The sequence below is a fragment of the Grampus griseus genome (genome assembly GCF_964374135.1).
Source record: "Grampus griseus genome assembly, chromosome: 13".
Lineage (NCBI taxonomy): Eukaryota > Metazoa > Chordata > Mammalia > Artiodactyla > Delphinidae > Grampus > Grampus griseus.
In genome coordinates this window covers 25,280,412-25,304,179 of record NC_139007.1, presented here as the reverse complement: position 1 = coordinate 25,304,179, position 23,768 = coordinate 25,280,412, and the positions used below count along the sequence as shown (strand labels likewise).

The 23,768-nt window shown below is 38.5% G+C and overlaps 1 long non-coding RNA gene across 1 annotated transcript; it reads left to right on the top strand.

The window, feature by feature from the left end:
* The first annotated feature begins 3,665 nt into the window (after positions 1 to 3,665).
* Positions 3,666 to 22,092, top strand: LOC309831964. Its single transcript, XR_014297648.1, has 3 exons — positions 3,666 to 3,783; positions 8,444 to 8,534; positions 20,849 to 22,092. It is a non-coding gene; the product is annotated as an uncharacterized lncRNA (long non-coding RNA).
* Positions 22,093 to 23,768: the final 1,676 nt, after the last annotated feature.

Here is a 23,768-nt window from a genome sequence, read left to right as displayed (position 1 = left end):
TTACTTCTTTTTCTGCTTAAGCTGGTTTTATTAAGACTGCTCTGCTCCTCTCCTTCCTCTGTGACTTTTCTCCTCCTACTATTGTGTCCTGGTAAAATGTAGGTGTTTAAGCACCGGGGTGCCTTAAACACTAGTAAAAGGGAAGAAGTCCATCCACGGCTATCTCTGGGCAGGGTTACAAGATCATGATGCAGTACATGATGTGTACCCAGTGCATCAACTCAAGAGAGTAGGGGCTGGCGGAGGCAGAGCTTGGGTCTAGCTACCGTTTGCTGAAGTTTAGGCTGAGTGAGGGGAACACGTTAGACAAACAGTTTTATTGACTACTCCACGTTGCAGGTATTTAATCAGATGGGAAAAAAGGAATTATGAAATAAATGTCATTTGACTAGGTATAGTAAAATGTCATTTTACTACTGTATAGCACAGGGAACTCTGCTCAATATTCTGTGACAAACTAAATGGGAAAAGAATTTGTAAAAGAATAGATACATGTATGTGTATAACTGAATCACTTTTCTTTACACCTGAAACTAACACAACATTGTTAATCAACTCTACTTCAATATAAAATAAAAAGTTTTAAAAAAAGAACAAAAAAAAATTTTACTAGGCGCAAAGTAATATTAATTAGCTAGATTACAGAGATGGTTTATTTTTCTATCTTGATGTTGTTATTAGCTGAAAATTATTCTTTAGTGATAAAAGGAGAGTAAGTGAAATGAAAGACAATTAACAATGGCTCTGATCTTTCACAGCTCCTATCAATTGCAAGATAAAATCAGTTGAAGGGGAAAAAAGAGGGCTTACTAGATTTATTCTTACCAACAGAAAGCTAGCATGTTTTCCCCCCAAAAGACTCAAAGTAATGTTCATTACTTCAGAGAATTTAACCGTAGCTTAGGTTAGAGTTGCCATCTTTAGCAATACATAAACAAATAAAATAAAATTTAAAAAGGACATTGATTTTAAAATAAACAACAAATACACACATACATACACACACACGTCTGTATATTGCATGGAACATACTTATACTAAATACACAAGTTTATGTATATATATTACATATTTATAATATTATATAAATATTTATGTACATGTATTTAACATAAATGTCCCATGGAATATTTGGATATGTGTGTATGTGCATATATATACATATATGTATGTATGTATTTAGTATAAATATGTCCCATGCAATATTTGGGACATACTTGAATTTTATTCCTTGTTTATCTGAAATACAAACATAGCTGTGTATCCTGTATTTTATCTGGCAATCCTAGAACAGTGCTCTGTCTTCAGTTCTCTAGGCTGAGAAACAGAATGATATTGGCACATTGACAGCAGATCAGGTTCTTGGCGGGGAGCCTCACATTAATGGGTGCTCAATATTGATGCATTCAAGTGCAATTCAGATTTATTACTTGTATGACTAGAAAAATAGCAGTAACAGGAATCCCAATACTCTTGTTTGCTTTACCTCTGCAATCCATCAATATGTCCACTGCTAACTGGCCTGGTTCAAGCCACCATAATTTCTCACCTGGAATATTCAGATAGCGTCCTAACTCCTTGCCTCTACTTTTCATTTATTTATATATTCAGTCAACAAGAATTTATCAAGTATCTAAGTGCCTGGCACTATTCTAAGCTGTGAGGATACAAGAATGAATGAGAGGAAAGTCCTTTTACTCATGGAGGCTAATTTTAAGATGGAGGAGACAGGTAAGTAAAATATATAGAATGGCAGATGGTGAAAAATAAAGTAGAAACAAAATGGCAAGTGCAGTTGGGGAAGGTGTATGTTTTAGATGGTTGTCGGTGAAGACCTTCCTGAGAGGGTGACATTTGAGTGAAGCCTGGAAGGAAGAAAGGGAATGATCCATGCAGCTCTTTGGAAGAATAATATTTAGGCTAGGGAGACAAGGGTAAAATGCTCTATCAAGAGAGTTCTAGAAAGAGCATGGCGTGTAGCAGGAGTAGGGTGTGCAAGGAAAATAAAAGATGGATTTTAAGCTATTGTAAAGGATTTGGGCTTTACTCTGAGTAAGATGGAAAGACAGGGTAGATTTTGAATAAAGGTATAATATTATCTGACTTATCTATCTTAATAGATGACTAATTAATTAATTTAATTTGGATCATTCCTGCTACAGTGTTAAAAGACTATTGCAATAATCCAAGCAGATTATGTGGTTGGCCTGGACCAGGTAGTAATGGTAGTGGTGATGAAAAGTGGTTTACTTCTGAATATACTTTTAAGATAGAACCAAATGATTTGCTGACAGATTTGGGTCTTGTGAGTGGGAGAAACAGAGGAACCCATGATGACTTCAAAGGCTATGGCTAAACCACTGCAAGGATAGAGCTATCGTTTGCTAAAGTAATTAAGAATATGAGAAGACAGGTAGGTTTTGGGGGGAATGTTAGGAGTTTGGCTTTGGATCAAATAATTTTGAATTATCTATTATTCTTCCAAGTGGAGTGGTTAAGCCTAAAAAATGAAAGAGGCCTGAGCTGGAGGTGTGAAGTTGGGAGTCATCAATGCATATTTGGTATTTAAAGCCTTTAGATCTACCAATGAGTAAGGGGGTGAGTGTAGGTAAAAAAAGACTAGCAGATCAGGGAATGAAACTTGGCGTTCTCTAGCATCAGAGTCGGAGGTCTGAAAAGTAGCTAACAGTATTGTCAGGTAGAAAGGAAGCAGGAAAATATGACATCCTGGAAATGAAGAAATGTTTCGCGAATGAAAGAGGGAAACTAGGCCAAATGCTGCTGCCCGACTTTTGAGAGAAAGATTGAGAAGTGGCCTGAGATTTATCAATCTGGTTGATGGGTAACCTTGACAAGAGCTGTGTTAGAGGAGCTCTGGGGTTAAAAGGATGGGCAAAGTACATACAAGTTAAAATGAGAGTAAAAGAAATGAAAAGAGCCAGTATCAGCGACTCTAGGAAGTTTACTGAAAAGGGGAGGAAAGAGTTGATGCAGTAACTGGAGGGGGTAGTAGATCAAGAGATTATTATCTACTCAAGAAATTATTTAGTAAATCAAAAGATTATTATTTGTTGTAAGATGTGAATGTTTGCACATTCTGGTTTCTCCTTTATTTACAAATTTTGAGAAGCCGTCTTACTGAAGCAAACTAGTGCTGACACACAATGTTCACATGATAATATCAGAGACAGAACTTTGGGCTGTACAGATTACCAATTTGGCAGATAATAGAGAACTTCTTGCATTCTTATATAATTCAGGAATTGACGTTAGAACATTTTTATTTAAAATTATTGTTTAAGGAATAAATATCTTTTAAAATTCAAAATGATTTTAGTTGGTTAATAAAACTCCTCTAAAGCTGCAGTCTTGGTCTTTGTTTAAAATATATGAGCTCAACTCTATTTCCATGAGGTCTGGGGTGATTTGTTCGCATGACTGGGGACTGGATTCTGTTAAGATGGAGATGTGCCTTTACTATCAGTGTCTACTATAACATCCCAGCTCTATCCTGGCCCTATTCCCAGGATTCCTAGTGTCTAGTAACTTCTAAACAAATACCAAGAGCATCATAACAATAGGCTAAATTTAGACCAGGCTCAGTGGGGAGGGAGTTTGAGCCAGGCAGTAGGATCATGACTAAGAGAGGTATTCACTTCTGCCAAGCCTTCGATTTCCCCAAGAATATTAACAACCGAGCCGAGGACTCAACAGATGGAAAGTGGCCGTTGAAGAGAATAAACTAGGAAGACAGGAAGGGAGACATTTGGAAGAGGCCAAAAGGTAAATGTTATCTTGTCCTTACAGCCTTTAAAGGTCTAATTGTGTATTCTATGTAAATTTAGAATCTATATTTGCAGGTTTTCCCGAGAACTACAACTTGATTAGTCCTCCTCTTTCTGAGCCTGGGAGGAAGACCCTGGTTACAATAATCCTGCTTCCCTCCCTCCCAAGCAGGATGAATTCCCCTGCCTGGCAGGAATCATGCTGATAGAATGAACATACAGAGTGGGTCTGGGGGTATTTGTGGACCCCAGAAAAGAATTGTACTACAACTGCACTGGATTACCAATATACTCATATGTATCTTGAGTTCATCTTATCATGTATCTATTTTAAAGGCTAATCAAAAATATACACAACAATTTGTCCAAGTATTAATATGTAAGTCAGACTATTTTTTTCTAATAAAATGAAGAGGAATTTGCTTAGATTATGTAATGTGGGAAAACACATCTGAACACAAAAGAAGCAAGTGTAGGGTTAACTTCACCCTGGGTCCCCCAGAAATGCTGCCCAAATTAAATAATCAACAATAGGGTAAGGATTAAGTGAATTTTCTTATCTTCATATCACGTAGCAATTTGAAGTGGTGCTTTATGAAAGAAGAATAAAGCAACGTAGGAAATAGCATCTTAAGGGAAAATGGCCGAGTGTAACATTTCATGTTTATCTTTAAACTATGTGCAAGTTTTTATATAAAAATCTGCAAAAAGTACTCTAAAATGATGTAGTAGTTACATCGTGTGGAAAATTAGGGTGGCACATTTTCTTTTCTTTATTGTTCAAATTGCTGTAACATATGCGCTGTAACATATACTTTTAAAAAGGAAAATGTATCTAGGAAACAAACTGAGTGGGTTAATAAGCAAGTTTGTTTTTCTTGAGAACTGAATTTAGCACTAAAATTCTTCTGTCTTATCTAACCTTGAGTAACAGAACTAACTTATAATCAACTAATATTTAATGCTTCTCAACTCCCAACAAACAGAAACAACCCAGGCTTGTATGCAGGCTTTATGGATCTGAGCAGATGTCTGAAGCAGCTGACGAGACAGAAAGTGCCTTCTAGCAGATAACAATACCAGAGCACACTGTTTAGAAATGTCTTGTCTCACTTTGCTCTGCCAGCAATTTCAGGGAGTTAACAATCAAAACTACCTCATGTATTTAAACTTTGTGCAGTGGGTCATATAAACATTCTTTGAGTTAAATGGTGTAATAGATCTAAAAATCTCATACCCACTTTCCTTTCTCTCTGAGATTTATCATGCTGCAACATAAATACCCACAGTATTTTGCAAGACAATGAACTTGGCTTTTTCTAAGGCCAGTAATTTTTGCTGATGAGTGGAATTCCAGAGAGCTGAAAATGGCTGTTTGACATGATCTTGGGGCTTTTAGAAGTGCATCCTTAGAATATATTTTAAATTAGAATATGATCATATTTCTAAAACTAAAAATATCTGAATCTACATAAATAATCATATAAGGGATAAAGCATACTGAACTCCCAAGTTTAAGGAAACTGCTAAACCTTGACGGGTAGCTAACCCAGAAAACTTGTTATATTTCATTATCTTCATCTGTTTATTTCTCATTTCATACCCTTCTGGGGGATGGGCCAGTTGGACCGAAGTTGGAGAGAATGGCTTAGAAGTCATTTCATCATACTTGCTCCAATGTAATATGTCACATCTGTCCGTTGCACTTTTGCCAATACTATTTGTGGCCCCCTGGGGGATTTCATGGCTTCTGGGGAACTTTTTCCTCTTCCCTTCCTTCCACTTGTTTCATTCCAGAACATGTGATGTCATCACAGCTCTGTTAGCTCTACCATGACAATAAAAGCACTTTATCATAATAGAAGTGCTCCAGTGCTCGTTAGCAGGGAAGTGACTCAGTTCAGGAGTTGCCTCTTCTCTGTGGAGACTTATCCCCACCTGCCAGGTCTCTCTCAGAGGAGTCCTGGAAAATGAAGACATCAAACACTGCTGGGATCCAATGGCATTCCTTTCTTCAGTCCTCACAGGCTGGGCCTGAAAAGCGAGTCTCTACTTATTTTGGTTCCAACAAAAACTGAACAATGGTGGGCTGTGAGCAAAGCCTTTTTTCCTATCCGATCTATAGGCATTATCCAAGGAATCTCCATTCACAGGAGGATAATACACAGGGCCTTGCTTCTTGTTTAGACTACAGCTCACTCTGTCTTAGGCCTCCTCTCATTTTCTTTTTGGCATTTTAATCCTTAGACTTAGAGAGTTACTCAGGAATTAAATAAACTAAATAAGAAGAAAATACTGATATCTCCAAGTCACGGAATCACGATAACGGTATCTGTTTTTTTCTCTTCCAGATGCTAACTGTATGTGTGTTAAATATCTTCAGTGGAGATGTGAATGATCTTAACTCTGAATCCTAGGAGGAACCCTAGGAAACTCCTTTAGAGTCATATTTTCTCTGCCAAATATTATCTAAATGTTTTTATTTTTAATTTACTCACATCTGGCAACAGTTCTCTTTAGGGGTGAGGAAAGTTTATTTTTAGAACTAAAAAATTGGGTTTTTATCCAGTAAGAGGTGTGATAATGTTTTCAAGGAGATCTCTTATTATATATTTGAGTGTTTAAATTTGCTTTGTGAATATTGAATTTACTGATAAAAATAAATTGCATGCATTTTGGGAGTCTGTGAAGAGCATGAAACAGAAGTTGCAGCTTTTTGGACCATTGTTACATTTATAAAATAACCAACACATCTATAAAAAGAATTTCAAGTATGTGCTTAATGGTTGACTTTGGAAGGTAAGTTGTTCACCAGCTGATACAGTAAATAATAAATAATTATAAAATAGAGCATTCTGGAGGTTGAAAATAATAATAGCAATCCAGAGTTTGGCCAAGAATCTATTGCTAATTTAACTTTAACTCAGTTTCTCTTGGAATGTTTTTGGGGCTTTTGATTGTTAATATAATAAGTTATTATTATATTAACAAGGTAAATTATAGACTATATGGGTTCAATGAACCCTGAGTATATCTTCTTTCTATAGGCACTCAAACTTTAGATTTGGTCTTTTCAGCAAAGGAAGAATAACTCTACAACTCACACATGATGCATGCAGAATAAGATTCACCCCTTAGATATGTATTTAGCACCTTAAATCTTGGAATTTCTATAAAAATATTTAGGATAGAGAATGAAAGTAGTTGATTTTAGTGTAGATTAGGGAATTCTCTGGGGGAACATCATTTTTGTCCTCCACTCACACAGATGGTTGAAAGTCGGCTCTAATAAGAATCGGGATAAATCATTAATCAATTTTGATTTCAAAAATAGTGCCTATTTTCATACTGCACAATCGGAATTGCGTTACCCATAGGAATTATTTAAAAATGCAGCAATAAAATGTTATCAGCTTGATATGCCTCAGTTTCTGCATGTGGAAATGAATAAATCTCTAAAGACTCGTTTCCTATTCTTCAAGAAATTCTATTTGCATTTCTTTCACATGAAATTCAATTTTAAATGGTTTAATTGAAGAGGAAGAAGAAAAAGAAGAAGAAGGAGAAGAAGAAGAAAAAGAAGAAGGAGGAGGGGGAGGGGGAGAAAAGGAATTTATGGACCTAAGTAACTGAAGTCCTAGGGTGAAGCTTGTTTTAGTCGAGGCTGGTAGAGGACCTCAAAGCCTGCCTTCTACCTGTCAGCAGTCTTTCTGGCTGTGTATTGGCCTCGTGGTCTTCTAGTACAGAATGACCTGCAGTCAGGGAAGATGGTGACTGGCGACTGTAGATTTACATAATCGTAAATTTGTAAATTTAGAGAAAAATAGTTTTATTTTTCTTAATATGTCAGTACCAATATATCAGTAGCACGAAGGAGTTTGGGCCACCTCATGTCAAAGAGCATAAGGTTCTATGACTCTTCAAGGTTATATCACATGGACCTCCCTTCTGGTGTAGAAAGGCAATTTTAACACCATGAAAGGGGGAGAACACAGTATGCTGAGTGGCCAGATTCAAAACAGTGTCTTCTAATAACTCACATTATGAATCTACAGCGTTGTAGAGAATGACTAAGAGTATTTATTCATAAGTTACTTTTCCTTCTGAACTAGTCTTTGCCATAAGATCTGCAAAAATAAGATTCATCACTTAGATATGTATCTAGCATCTCAAACTTTACTTTTCCAAACCTGAGATTTCCCAAATCTGCCCTTCTCACAATCTCCCTTTTAGTAGATGCCTACTACATTTTTCCTAGCTGTTTAGACCAAAAATGTTATGGTCATGCTTACCTCTTGGCTAATCCATGAGCAAAATCTATAGGCTCTATCAGAACCCAGTGATCTCTCACCATGTGCATTGACACTACCCTAAACTAAGGCATCATTATTTTACATTTGGATTATTGTAATACCCTCATAACTGGTCTCCCTGCTCCCTGCTTTTGCCCCCCTTCAATCTGTGTCCTCCACACAGCAGCCAGAATGTTCCTTTAAAATCCATCTTCAGTCATATAACTCCTCTGTACAAGACTCTCCAGTGTGACCCCATCTCATTCGGAGTAAAAGTCAAAGTTCTTCAATGACTGAACCAGGTGCTTTAGGATTTTTTTTTTCATTTCCTTTTTTTTTTTTTTGGCCATGCTGCTTGGCTTGCAGGATCTTAGTTCCCTGACCAGGGATTGAACCTGGGCCATGGCAGTGAAAGCGCTGAGTCCCAACTACTGGACCGCCAGGAGAACTCCCCCAGGTACCTTTCTGATCACATCTCCTATTACACTCCTTAAGTTCCCTCTGCTCCAGTCCCATGGACCTTCTTGTCCTTGAACATAGCAGCCTTGCCCCTGCCCCATGACCTTGCATTTACTGGAGTTTCTGACTGAAATGCTTGCCCTCAATTTCTCCACTCCTTCATTTCCATCAAGTTCTTAACGTTACCTTCTTACCCATATCCTCCTTGGCTGCCCTATCTAAAATTTCATCCCATCAGTTTCTGACCTTCTCCTTATTTAATTTTTCTCCATAGCACTCTCCAGTATCTGCCATTCCATGTGTTTTACTTAATTACCTTGTCTCTTCCATTTAGGTACCATACCTAGTATAGTGCCTACTAATCCTCAATAAATATCTGCAGAATAAATGGTTAAGTAAATGAATATATGGCTGAGGAAGAGGTATTAAGATGCTTAAAATCAGAAGGGGTCAGGCTACTAGAGCAGGAATTCTCCTCACAGTGGACTACATGGTTCTGACTTCAAAGCACACGGCACAGTGATGAAACTGACGCATGTACCATGCACAGTGACAGACATACACATACATGGCTATACTCTTCCGTTTCTTTTTCTTCCCTATTATTGGTGTTTCTCAGTGATGTTTGATGGAGAAGTTTTCTGCTTTGATCTGGTTTAGTTTGTATTTATTTCCTGCAGCAAATGGGCACATGTATCACTGTTGGAGAAGAATGTGAACAAATATGAATAGAAGAAGTAAATTTGGTAAAATTTTTGTAGTTATAAAAAATTTAGGTTATGATGTTGTTGGTAAGGCCGATCTAACTAGTCTATTGTCCTCATTTAAACAGGAAGTAGAGTGATATCATTATAATAGCTGTTCTACCCTTACAACTCTCAAGAACATCTCCCAACAGTATTCATTGGTAGAATATGCCAAAATAATGACAGTTCTTTTTTTTTTGGTCACATCGTAAGGCATGTAGGATCTTAGTTCCCCCACCAGGGATCGAACCCATGACCCCTGCAGTGGAAGGACCCCACCAGGAAAGTCCCAAATAATGGCAGCTTTAAAGACCAGTGAAATGGTTTTAAAAATGAATCGGCTTTCTTAATTTCCATTTACTCTTGCTCTTTTATTCTGGTGATATTGTCCCATGGTTAACAGAGGACTAACAATGCTATACACTCATATAATCTCTATAATTTGCTACAGCTACCTGACGTTTCCATACATGGATCAGTTTGAGGGCTGTAGGTGGCATAACTTAATCTGCAGCAGCCTTTCCAAGGATGTTGAATTATGAGCTTTGCAGAACTCTTTTGATGCCTAATTTCATCCAGCCCCACAATTTGTCAAGTTACATTCTTTTCTTCTTCTAGCAAGTGAGTAGTCTACTAGCTCTTGCCCCCCAACCCTGAACCCCCATACTTTAAAAATGATCCCTTGGTCTCTGTTTTTCCAAAGTTTTACTATGATGTACCTAATGTGATTTTCCTTATATTTATCCTAGACAGGTTTGTAGGGCTTCTTGACTCGGAAGTCTGATACCTTTTGACAGTTGTGGAAAATTTTCACCCAGTGACTATGCAGATAGGATAACTGCCTGTTGTCTTTGTCTCCCTCTTCCAAGACTCCAGTGATATTTCTTATTGGAATATTTTATTAAGACTCATATATCTCTTACCCTCTTTTGCATATTTTCCATCACTTTTGCTCTCTGATTAAGCCTGATATTTTTCACTGACCTATTTTAGAGTTCACCAATCCTCTCTCCTGCAATTGAACCCTTCTACTGAGTTTTAAAAAAATTTCTGTAATTGTATTTTCAGTTCTAGAGTTTCTACTTGTATTTTAATTTCTATATCTGTCACCTATTTTCTTAAGCCCATTAACTAGAGTTTATATCTGATAACTTCAGTAACTAGGTTGCCTAAGTCCATTAGGGCTTCTAGAAAAAAATACCATGGACCGAGTAGCTTATAAATAACAGAAACTTATTTCACACTGTTCTGGAGGCTAGAAAGACCAAGATCAAGACACTGACATGGTCGGGTATTTGTTAAGGCCCACATCTTAAAGGGCATCTTCTCCTTGTGTCCTCACATGGCTGAAGAGACAAGGGAACCTCTTTTATGAAAGCATTAATCCCATTCCTGAGCACTCTGCCCTCATGACCTAAACACCTCCAAGTTCCCACCTCCTAATACCATCACTTTAGGGGTTAGGTTTCATATGTATTTGGTGATGCATATGCATTCAGACCATAGCATGGGTCATCTGTAAGTCAGTTGATTATCTCATTTTTTCCCCTTTGGGTTCTGTTTTTTTACATTCATAGTAATTTTTAATCGAATAGCTAATATCACATACCAAAAAAATGTAGAGGCCCTGAATGGCACTATCTTTCTCCAGAGAGTTCACTGCCCTCTGACAGATAGATAGAGTTGGGTGCTCTGTCTATCAAAACTACGTAGAGTTTTCATAAGACTCCATCAAACTTGTTTTCCTCAGTAGGGTTTGGTCTTCCAGGGATTCCGTTAGGGAGCCTGGAGTCCTTATTATGACACCACCTTTTTGGTATCTCCTGAAAGTCCAACTTTTACTTCAGCTCACACCTCCACGTTGGCCTTCTTCCTGGGATTCTGCTCTTGAGTGTGGGCTGCCTCATTAGCTCTCTGATGTCTTCAGACACCTTTTTTGGGGGGACAGTAAGAAATTTGGTTTCTGTGGTTGTTCTTAACAAGAGAAATACTCCATTACATTTACAAATGGAATTTTGGGATTATATTTCTCCTCTAGGGAATTCCCTGGCGGTCCAGTGCTTAGGACTCTGTGCTTCCACTGCAGGGAGCTTGGGTTCATTCCCTGGTCAGGGAACTAAGATCCCACAAGCCGCACAGTGTGGCCAAAAAAAAAAAAAAATTTCTCCTCTAAATTTTTATTTTAAAATTCCATTTACTGTGGAGTTCTGTTTTTTCTTTTTTATAACAGCGATGTTTCCCTTCTATAAGTCTAGAGCAGCCCTATTCCAGACTGATAGAATAAACAGAAGCCACAAATGCAAGACATATATGTAATTTTCCATTTTCTAGTAGCCACATTAAAAAAAGGTAAATAGGTGAAATTAATTTTATAACATGTTTTACTGAACCCACACTAAATATTTTCACATGTTGTCAATAAAAAAATTATCAATGATATATTTTACATCTTTTCCTTCAAGCTAAGTCTGTGCAATATGGTGTGTCTTTTACTCTTAGTTGGATCTCAATTTGTATTAGCCATATTTCAAGCACTCAGTTGCCTCCTGTGGCTAAATGGCTACTACATATAACCATGCCGATCTAGACAGACAAGAATGAGTAGATTTAACCAAAACTGGGGGGAGGGTAGTTGTATTTGGAAAGAAAGTTGTTACTTTCAGTGATATTTCAGTGAGCTAATTTTGGGGTTTTGTTTTCTCTAAATCTCTTAGAAGGCTAGAGAAAAAAGGAGGTAGACTTTATTGAAAACCTCAGTATAGAATAAGAATGATGTGAAAAATTTAAATAAAGGAGCACAAATTTAAAATCTTTTCTTGTCACACACTAAAATAATTTTTGGGGGAAACCACATACCAATCCTTATTTTTAATGCTTTGATATCCGCTTTCTATTCCTGCAAGTGTTTGGACTAGGCAGGCCTTATGTGTAGATGGAATTAGTAAAGTAGGACTAACTCTGTGACATGAAATAACACCTCTGGGCATGAAATACTTTCCCAGCTCATTCAGAGCTGCTGCCGTATCTGTGACAGATGGCAGACCCTTAATTGCACAATTAGAGGAGGAAAAAAAGACCCTCAAGAATTAAATAGCACTGAGAGAGGTAACACACAAAATTCTGGAAGAATAGAATCCTTTTTGACCTTTCTTTCTTACACATGTGAATGGTGACACAGGATGACCAAGTATTTGAGTAATTGGATATGCAAGATAAGAGGGAGCCTGGCCTGGTGAAGACAAACTGTCAAACGATATTGGCTAATATTTATTGGGCACCTGTAATGCCACTGACCTTTGTTCTAAAATTTGACATTAAATCTTATAGGTTCCTAAAAATCTCTAGTTATAATTATTCTCAACCACATTCTGCAAATGAGGAAATCAGGGCACAGAAAAGGTAGTTGTTTAAAGTTCCACATAAAATAATGGAAGTGGAATTCTGGCTGAGATTCACTCATTCCAAGGTCTGATATCTGAATTACATCCCTCTACTCTTTCCTGCATATAGCATATACAATTCTGCCTTGGCCTAGATCTGTTAAAAAGTGGCTTTTAATATTCTATGCAAAGCATTGCATAGAAATGTCAGGATGAATTTAGATCACCTATAAATACCTATTAGATATTATTTGAATCATTATATTTTATCTTTATATTTTAAGGAATATTTGAATTTCACAGGTATTTAAAAAAAAAAAACAGAGACAAAGGGTGCCCATTTCCTGAGTTTTGAATAGATAGCAGCAAGGTTTCTCCTATAATTCAGGGCTCTCTGACAGCTAAGTCAATATTAAAAATATTAGGGTTAATATTCCTTGGCCTGTTATGCTTGACAGGGTGTCATATAGTAAATGATTCTACTTTTATACTCCAAGATATTTTATTATCAGGCAGATTCAATTGTAGCCATCACTTCCTTAAGGTGTAGCATCTGTAAAGCTATCCACAGACTGGACTGCACAGTGTGAGGAGTGAAACGCTTATTCTATCTTTCGTTAATTTTGTTCACACGCCTTGGTCTTGTATTTCATTTTACCATTTCATAAGTCACTCCAGCATTAGTAATGAGCACTTCCAACAACCACGCCACTTCAATTTTCCACACTGCGCTGCGTCCTCTATCTTCCAGAAGTCTCATCCCCCAGATGACTGCTACACACAATCAGTTTCTAATGAAGATCCTTCTCCATCTCTGATTTTCAAGTGGATTTTGTGCCTGTGAAAGGTGCCAGACTGACAGATGACACAGCTCTCTTTGTCACAGAGTCGATAGAAGAGGCAGACACCCCTCTATGTGGTAGCCTGCCAGCAGGACTGCTTCTGGCCAGAAAGGAGACAGGCTCCATCGTAGCCTCTTTGCCCGAAGTATCTTAGCAAATGCCAACTGTAATTTTGTGTCTGCTAGTCTCAAGCTCCAGGACTAATACAGAAGGCATAAACTAATAAACAAAAGCCTTCCCTGGACTCCAGTCTAACTCTCTTTATGTCCTCCTGTTTTAACACTGCCAATTCCACAGCGGGCCTGGCCGCTGTTTCACACCTGTCTCTCCAGAAGAACAGGTACCTCCTAAGAGTGTAAAGCTGGCTCTGAGTGCTGAGTTTTACACTGAAGAGATGAAAAAATACTCACGATCATCAGTGAGTATTTCTTTATTTGGCCTCTTTTGTAAACTGGAAGAAATGATTAAATACCAAGATACGAGGTCAGCTTGTTTTTAAATAAAATGCCAAGAAAGAACTTGCACTATACGTTGTGGGTTCACTAGAACAAAGTGGCACTTGCAAAATAATTCAGTACTGAGATAATTGCATTAACACAATGCAATCCCAGAATGGGAGAACTTGAAGTACAGTGTTGTAAACTCAGTTTTTCTTTCTAGCTTTGTATTTAACTATGAAATGGACAAGTAAAATGAAACTCAATCAGGTAATTCCAGAGAGATAGTAGTCCCTTTGGTAAGTCCCATAAAATATATTTTATGGTTAAATAAACATAAGTAAATACACCAGAATATATTTTATTTAACTCTTTACAAGAGGAAAAGTTTTTTGGTGGAATTGAATAATAAAAATGTATATATATGTAAATTTTTCCACTAAGGGGAAATCTTCATTTAAAAGGAGAAGAAAAATGTATCCATATCTTTTATACAACAATTCTACTTTTAGGAATCTATCTACTTTTAGGATAGATTTTAGGAATCTATCCTATAGCAGTATACGTGACACATAAAAGGGAAGATTTTACTGTAGCAGCGTTATAAGTGGGAGGGAAAGGGGAACGTTCTCAATATTCTTCGATAGGAAAATTGCTGGACAAATTGTTATATACCCACTATAGAATATTTTGTGGCTCTTTATATAATATCTAATGACTTACAGGATGTACAAGTTATTAATTTAGAAAAGGAAGTTGCAGTGAATCCCATTTTGATCATTACAATGATTTAAAAAAAAAAAACCAAACCTTACCTCCACAATCCCTTTATATGTGTAAATAATGTTCTTGTCTGAGTACGGAGAAAGACTTAGAAGGATACAATCCAGTGTATAGAAAAAGGCCATGCAAAGAAGGAAATAGAACTTAGGGAAAACTATTAAAAAATAAAAACAAACAAAAAGGTACTTGGATTCAACTCTGTGAGAAGACCATCTGCATGCTGGTATTATAGAATCACTTAATTTTGCTTGTCAAAATTTTGCTTGTCAAAATTTCTTAAATTTCCACTACAGGAGTAATTCCATTGATTTTGTGAGTCTGCAAATCTATCTTTGAATAAAGTCATTAAGAGCAATTTATTTTTATCACAGTGATTTGTTATGTAGGTAAGTGAGACTGAGAATATCTTTAACATGAAGTGTGCCTGGGAGGTCAGCTCTAGAAGCAGAGGCAGCTGGAACAGATCCAGGCACCTCAAATTCACATGAGAACTTTCAGAATACAATAAATATTCAGTTGGCATGCCTTTTTAGAAGAAAAAGTTTCCCAGAACATGTTTCTAACATCTCATTGGCCTGGTTTGCATCACATCCAATACTAAACTAGAATTGTCAAATGGGATAGAATTATCCTGATTGGCTTAGGTTAATTAACATCCTACCCCTGGAGCCGAAGGCTGGGGGTGGGGGGCACATGAAACAGATGGCTGTCCAGGATCTGAACTAAATCAGAGGGCTTAGTAAGAAACACTGCTGCAGTAAGTCTGGAGTGTTTTCCAACACCACCAAGCAAGTCTCTAATTCTCAGGGGACACCCCACTGAGTGTCTTACAGATTTAACTCAGTTCTGATGCTATCTACCTGGAGACGGCATCAGCTCTAAAGGTTAAGGGCTCAGTCCTGCAAGACTGCCCCCACTGCAGACACCAACTGCAAGTCCAGGCTGTCACTTGTACTTCTGGCCTATGGGCTATGAATTGGGTTCCCACACTTGCTTCTCAGGTTTGATAATTCGCTAGAAGGGCTCACAGAGCTCAGGAAAACGTTTCCGTATGTCGACCAGCTTATTATAAGGGATATGATAAAGAATACAAATAAGTAGCCTAATGAAGAGGTGCATAGTGCAAAGTCCTGAAGGGTCCCCAAGCACAGGAGCTTCTGTCCCTGTAGAACTAGGGTGGCTCATCCTACCAGCATCTGGATGTATTCACCAACCCAGAAGCTCATCAAATCTCATTGTTCAAGAGTCTTTATAGAGCTTATTCTCTAGCCCCCTTTACCTGTCCCAGAAGTTCGTGGGTGGGGCTTAAGTTTCCAACCCATTAATCACTTGGTCTTTCTGGTGACCAGCCCCTACCTGAGGCTACCTAGGGGCCCCACCCTGTCACCTCATTAGCATAAACTCAAGTGGGCTCAAAAGGCGCCCCTCATGAATAACAAAAGACACTCCTCTCAGCTAGGAAATTCCATGGAAGGGTAGGAGGAGCTGTGTGACAGAAGCCGGGGACAAGGACCAAATATATTTCTTAATATATCACCGTAAAAAACAATGAATAGGTAACCAACATTGGCTGCCAAACATCTATTTTATTTATTTTACTGAGGCTGATTTGCTTGAAGGACTATCTTCCGACTCGACTGAAAGTCCCTTGATAACTGTGCTGGGTTTGTTCTTTTTTCCATCCCTTGAATTTGGCACTTGAAGAATACAATGTAAATAAATGAACCTTCATTTATATGATCCTCAACAATTTTGCTATATACTATTTGTAAGGCCAACTGGCCCGAGGCAGGGGAACACAATCAGATTCACAGGTTGCATCAGACCGAAACTCTCTGGACCACCCAGTTCCAGGAACTGACCTGGGGACTTTGAACCCAGCCCAGCCTTCCCGCCTTTCGAGGGGCGGGACTAACGGTCCCTCAGGATACCCGAAAAGACCACCAAATAAGGAATACCCTGCGCCATCCCGGATTCACCACACCCCTTTCCCTTCTTCCCCTATAAAATCTTGCCCAACTGCTCTGGCCCCTTTCTCTCGGACCAGTGAACCTCGCCCGGGAGCGCTCCCTAATAAAGCTCACTTGAAGCTTTCCTCTGTTTCGCGGTGCCGTTTGTTAAGATCCGACCTTACACCATTTTCCTCTTACCCCATGGTGGAAAAAAAGCTATCCTCGAGTGTTCAGCAGCTTGTTCACCAGTACCTACTACAAAAATGCAGAAAAGTAAATGTGCCATAGTTTCAGTAGATTCCTTATGAGGTTATGCACAGCTGGGTGATTGATTTATTGGTTAGTTAAATACAGTAAGAAAGTTGACCTTTAACTGGTTTTAACTATACAAAAGATTGTGAGCCACACAAGTAAATGTCCAGGTTCACCATTAAAATGCTGATATTAGGCTGCACTCCACGGGTCTGCAAGCCTTGTGACTGCCCAGCCTCAAGACTGAAGAAAGAGGCAGGAGACAGCAACAGAGACGTCAGTGGTTTATTGGATAGGGAATCTTACATGTCTAAAGGAAAGGGGTCCTGGAGTGACACCCCATTGTGGACAACGGATGGCAGGCAGGACATGGAAGCAGTCTTCGCTAAGGGGAGGGGGAGTGTTACCAGTTATAGAAAAAATTGACGTCCCGTTGGCTCATCCTCTTCGGTTACCAGGGAAACCAGCAGAGGAGAACTACCCTAATGGACCCTTTGATAAACTATCGGAGTGCAGACATTCTGATCTAAAGATTAGAATATTCACTGGCTGGGGCCGGGGTCAAGTACCTAGGCATTTACTGATTAGGCTCTATGATTAAGACGGAAGGCTGGTCAGGTGAGGCCAGGACTGGTCAAGCAGGGGATACAGAGAGCAAGAGAACAGCCTTCTTGGGTGGTCTGATCTTACAAGTAGTCACTTTTATAAAATGGATCATAGCATATAAAATGGATCCTGATGTGAAATTAAAGTAATGTTGCCAACATTTACTTGCTCCAAGTGACTTCAGTGATATACTCATAAAATAAATGAGTTCTTTTCTTTTTTACTTCTTTTCTTGTACAAATTTACAGATCTTTATTAATCTTTATTAAACTATAGCTTAATTCATTCATTCATTCTTAGATTTCCTCCCTAATTTTCCTTTTTTGAAGGACTAAAAAACCAAGACTTCATTGACAAGTACTCTTTTTCCCTCCCTTTTTTTTTTTTTTTGCGTTACGCAGGCCTCTCACTGTTGTGGCCTCTCCCGTTGAGGAGCACAGGCTCCGGAGGCGCAGGCTCAGCGGCCATGGCTCACGGGCCCAGCCGCTCCGTGGCATGTGGGATCCTCCCGGACCGGGGCACGAACCCGCGTCCCCTGCATCGGCAGGCGGACTCTCAACCACTGTGCCACCAGGGAAGCCCCCAAAATTTTTATTCAAATAAAAATAGTTAAAGTGGCACACTTATCAAACTTTCTCCTGATTCTTTTTCTATGAAAGCATGTCACGTTTTAGTGTTTTCTCTCTCTTTCTCTCTCTCTATTTATTGGTAATCTTGTAAATGGTGAACTTGAATATGGGCAATGGGGAAACCCTTAGTTTTCTAGAACGTATCTACTTAGAATGAAACAAAGATAGGATCAGATCTCTTGGAATTCTTCTGAATGTTAAACCATAAGAATCTGTTCCACACTGCAACACAGACTAGCTGGAGCCTAGATTCTTGTTCGAAGTATTGTATAATCTTGAATTCAGTGCTTGCCAGTACTTAACATAGTTCAACTAAAAGAAATAATATTGATGTAAGGTCATCGGAAAGATATACAGTGCATCTATTGTTTTAGATAGTAAACAATATACTCGAGTTAAACCAAGCCATCCAAAAGCATACTAGCCCACTTGAGGGTAGCATTTACTGAATTGGGTCTTGGAAGGAAGCCATAAGACTGAAGAGAAGACAAGTATGACAAATAAAGCTATGAAGTTCTTAGTGCTGCTTACTCTGTGGTAAAGGACGCTATTGCATAATATGATACTGTGTCCTCATAAGTATCCTTGAAAGAGATTTATTTCTCATTCTATGATCAGGGATCCCTGTGCTTCCCCACTATTTCCTTCTGCTTTTTGTAAAAAAGCGAAAAGAATCCAGTCATGTAACCAACAAAACTCTTTTCATCCTGCTTAATGTCAGTGCACAGCCAACGCTTAGGAATTGTGTTGGATAACGGCATTCGTTTTGCGAGGTGTTCATTCCTAGCTAATGTTCTTTTCCTTGGCTCAATCTTTTCATGTACTTGTAATTTATTTCATTTTGCTTTATGTGTTTATATTTTAAGTTTCTTTAGGTCTATTTTGGATTAAGGGCCAAGATATACAGTTCGGGAGAGGAGAGAAGAGGAGAGGGAGAATGAGAAGAATTTGCTTCGTATTGTTTACAGCACGAGACAGAGTGCCTTGCAACAGAGGGCAGAATAGAAATAGAATAGGTTATTTTTCCTCCAATTTGCAATAAGCGTATTTTCTCCTGTGGAACTCTAAGAATTTCTGTCAATTTGTTAAATGATACTAAGATTAACTTTTGAGAAAGCTATGGGATTGGATCATGATTGTTTGAATTTCAGATGAAAACATAAACTGGACTTTTAGCAGTTGATGAACAGGCTTTATTAATTATGAATTTGGACAGGCTAACCTTAGGAATTAAGAGTCAGCATGAATTAGACTAAATTTATGCACTTAAGCAATATCTGGATTAATTTCAGTTACAGATTCTACCCTCTCTTTCTGTCTGTGATTTTGGCTATAAAAGAATCTGAATGAAAGGTTTCTCATTGAAACCCATTACCATACAGGGAAAAAGAAAATTCCTTTAAGAAACTGTTGAAGTATATGACCTTTTAACAATATATATAAAAACCCAGCAATTTATTAGGTAATTGTTAACATGAACTTTACTGATAACTAAGGTTTGAAAAAAGACAAATGGTTTTGTTTGGGTGGGATCAAAATGTATTTCAAGCAGTTTATATTATTTTTTTCCAAGATTGGAAAACCTTGGCCTGATTCCAAAAACAATGAAAAAAATCTGCTACAATGTTCAGTGCTAAAGCATTCATGAGAGAGATGCTGTCATTCGAGAAAACTAAGTTCAAAACAGGAGAAAATGCAAAACACAGCCTCCTGGACCACTCTCTCCTTCCACCTTCTCATATTGCAAATACAATATTTCCATTATCAGAAGATCCATTTTCAAGTTAAGCGCTGCTGCTAAAACAGCCTAACGGAAAAAAAAAAAAAAAAAAGGTAAAACGGTAAAAGAATTGCTTTGTAAATCATCCTTCAAAAGCTGTCCTGGGAGGAATGTGATATACCTCAGCATCTTAAGTGTTTAGCAAATAATTTCAGCTGTGCATTCTAAATGCAGCTCTCCCTCCTTTACCTAATTACCGAAATATGTGCTGCAGTTTGCAGAACTTTGCCACTGTCATAACTTTTCTTGAAGTTCAGCCAACCAATGATAATAAAGCTGTCACGAGATTAAAGGGGGTTGCAAGTCATTGCTTCTGACATTTATATGTAACATGGGAAATGCAAACAAGTATGTGGAGTTATTAGTAATATTATGGGCTTTGAATCCTTAAAATAGAGTGCTTAAGACATCTGCCTCACCAAGGAGAGTGAGAATGAGGTAAATCCAAATTGCATCCTCCTTTTGTTTAGATCAGGCAACCAGGCCTGAAAAAGGCAAAGGGAGCCGTTTATTTCATTTTCTGCATGTAGCACCAGTTTGAAACATATGCCTCAGACGCCCACCCTCAGAAGGAGTAATCTTGGTTGTGGAGAGGAGAAAATTGTAAAACTTTACATACAGCCCTGGGGCCTTTTTCTGGGGCCCCTTCCTGGTCTAGCATTCTGTCCGTGATTTCAGCGCCAGCTCTGTGCTTGGAGCAGCTCAATGCAGTGTGGAGGAAGCAGAAAATGTTTCCTCTGAGGGTTTGTTACTATTTCGAAGTTTCTTTGGTTTGTTTTTGTTAAGTGAAGAATACTACCTTACGAAAGAGGGCTTAGAGAAAAAAATAATGTGTTTTAAAAACTCTGGGGAAAACTCCCATTTTACCCTCGTTTTTTAGCTTATTCTTATCTCTCTTCTTCTAGGGTTTGAGGTGTATCAAGAGGAGAACCATTGAAGGTCTCGACCATTTGGTCTTGGCTCCAATATGCAGAAAAAGGCAATGCATTTCATTATTTGTGATGATGACAGATGGTCAAAATCTATCTGATTAGGCTGATTTGGAGCTTCACTTCATTGTACACAAGAATACTTTAACTTTTCAAGTTATTTTGGTGCTGATATTCAGGTATAAATTTGGCTTCTGGCAATAAGTCAGTTGAAGAAGAAAAACAATGGCTATTTGTGGTTGAAACTGAGTGGGACCCTGCGGGAGCCTCCTGGTTATAAAAGCCCCTCCGTGTCCCCCATTTCTTGTTTGCAGAAAAAGTCTTTAGTCTCTTAGGCCTTCCCTGAGTTACAAAGAGCAGGAGCATGCAGTTACTGAGTACGTAACTACTGTAGTAGTTATTTACATTTACAATGAATGTCTCTACTGCTGCTTTACTTAGTGAGGGAATGCAGAAAGAAAAGGAAGATAATTCAAACAAGAAAATGACAATAGTTCAGTGATAAAAGAGACCTAGTTCCTCCTCAAAGGGACATATATCAGAATCTGACCGATACCTTTGAGTAGTTCTTCAGTAGCTAGGTCCCCCTGCCACACACACACGCACACACACACACACACACACACACACACACACACACAACCAGGTGGAGGAAAGTGACTCAATGCTGAGCGTAAGCACATAGACCGCAGACTGTTTGGAACCAGAAGGTTGATGACTGAGATTCCTGAAACACCACCCTGTTACCTCCTCACCACCAAGCAATCAGAAGAAAGTCATGAATCCTGCAAATGTTGCCTTTAAATATGCTTCCCTGAAAACCATCTGGGGAGTTTGTTCTTTTGAGCATAACCTGCCCATACTCCTTGCTTGGTGCTTGTAATAAATGCTGTACTTTTCCTTTGCCATAACCTGGTGTCAGTAAATTGGCTTTGCTGCATAGAGGGTGAGTGAACCCAAAGTTCAGTCCAGTAACATAGTTGATATGATAAATATTTGAAATAAGACCCTTTTCGAGAAAGTCTGTGATTTAAGGCATTCAAGTCTTCCTGATTTTGTCATCTCTCTCCTGCTCTTGGAAAGTGCAGTTTGAGTGTGATTAGTGGAAGGATGATAAATTGCAGAGGACAGAGTGCTGGGGGTTTATAAGGGGAAATGGGATATGGAGAAAAGTGACTGGGAGTCCTGAAGCATTTGGTCTAGTTCCAATTCTGCTAATAACTATAATTATCACCAAATGAGCACCTACTACATGCAAGGCACTGCATTAGGTGCTTCCACAAACGGAACTGCATTTAATTAAGGCATAATTTTTATCTGCTATGATCTTATTTAAGAAAGCAGTTATTTTTTCTTCTTCAAATAATTAAACATTGCTGAGAGTGAGTTTTGTTTTAAATCTAAGTTCAGGACTAACTAGTTCCATTTAGGGGATTAAAGCAAATCTGAGTGATTGCACATAATATTTGTTTTATAACTACCGACTGTGAAGATGAATGAACTATAATGGACTTGAGTCTACCAGTGATCAAGGAGAAAACTGCTTATTTGTAAAAGTCCATGAATTGTTATCATAGTTAATAAATTATTTCTAGTCTACTAAATGTTGTATTGTGTCATCAATAAAATTTAGTATGTGTCTTTCTAGAAACCATTGAACCTAAAATAGGTCCGACTAACAGAAATGTAATAATTTTTTGTAATATATTCAACACACTGAAACAAAGCAGGACCCTGTGGGCCCTCCCTGGTACCAAAGGCCCTCTGTGTCCCCATTTCTTATTTGTAGGAAGAAGGCTTCAGCCTCCTAGACCTTTCCTGAGTTCCGAAGGGCAGATTCAAGCAGTTACTAATTAGGGAAGGGAGGGAAGGCAGAAACAAAGGGAAAGCAGTCAAGAAACAATAGTGCAGCAATAAAGCAGAGTCCTAGTTCTTCCTCCAGGGAAATACAGACCAATGTATCTTTGAGTCCTTCTACAGGAACTAAGACCCCCAACCAGGTAACTTCAGGCTGGACACAAGACTCCTGAGCCCAAGACTCCCTGTTACCTCACCACCAACCAATCAGAGGAAAGTCACACACCTGCAGCCCTCACCCCAAGGCAAGTGTGCCTTTAAAAACTCTTCCCTGAAAACCACTGGGGGTTTTGGTTTTTTTGAGCCCAAGCCCCCGGTTCTTGCTTGGTCCTTGCAATAAACCTTTCTCTGCTCTAAACTCCAACGTTTTGGTTTGTTGGGCCTCACTGTACATCAGACACACTAACTTAGGTTCAACAACAATGCCACTTAAGACGGTTGTGTTTTATCATTGATTTTGTCGATTAAAAAAAACACACATGACATGAGAGCTGTGTGTTCAGTTTTATTTGGGGACTTAGGACTGAGGACGATAGTCCAGGCTATAGCCTCTCAGCTCCGAACAACTGCTCTGAAGAGGTGGTGGGGAGGTCAGCGTCTATGTGATTCACATGAAATCAAGCACACATCTCTGTAGAAGGTTGCTGCTAGCCGTGAAGAGCATATATCTTAGTTAATGGTTTTAGGGCTTTTCTAAGTATGGGAAGATGCAAGAATTTGGGTTCATAAAAATATTTCTCCTGAAAATTTCTAACTATCTGAAGGCCTGTTCTGCCAGTTTTCCCAGAGCACAGAGTGCCTCATTCCTGATCTCCACCCTGAAGTCCTTCCTTTCATGATGTGTTAAAGGTTAGCAACTGCAGTGGCTAAGGACGTCATTCTCATAGAACCAGATGGCGAGTGACAGTTTTTAGTTGTCAGTTTCATATCTAAGGTTAAAATTTTCCTAAGGTCCAGAAAAATTTGGGAGGTGAAATATAGAATGTAACTACTGGGAAGATCCCATTAGTGGTGGGCCTGTTAAATAGCCTCCTGCAAG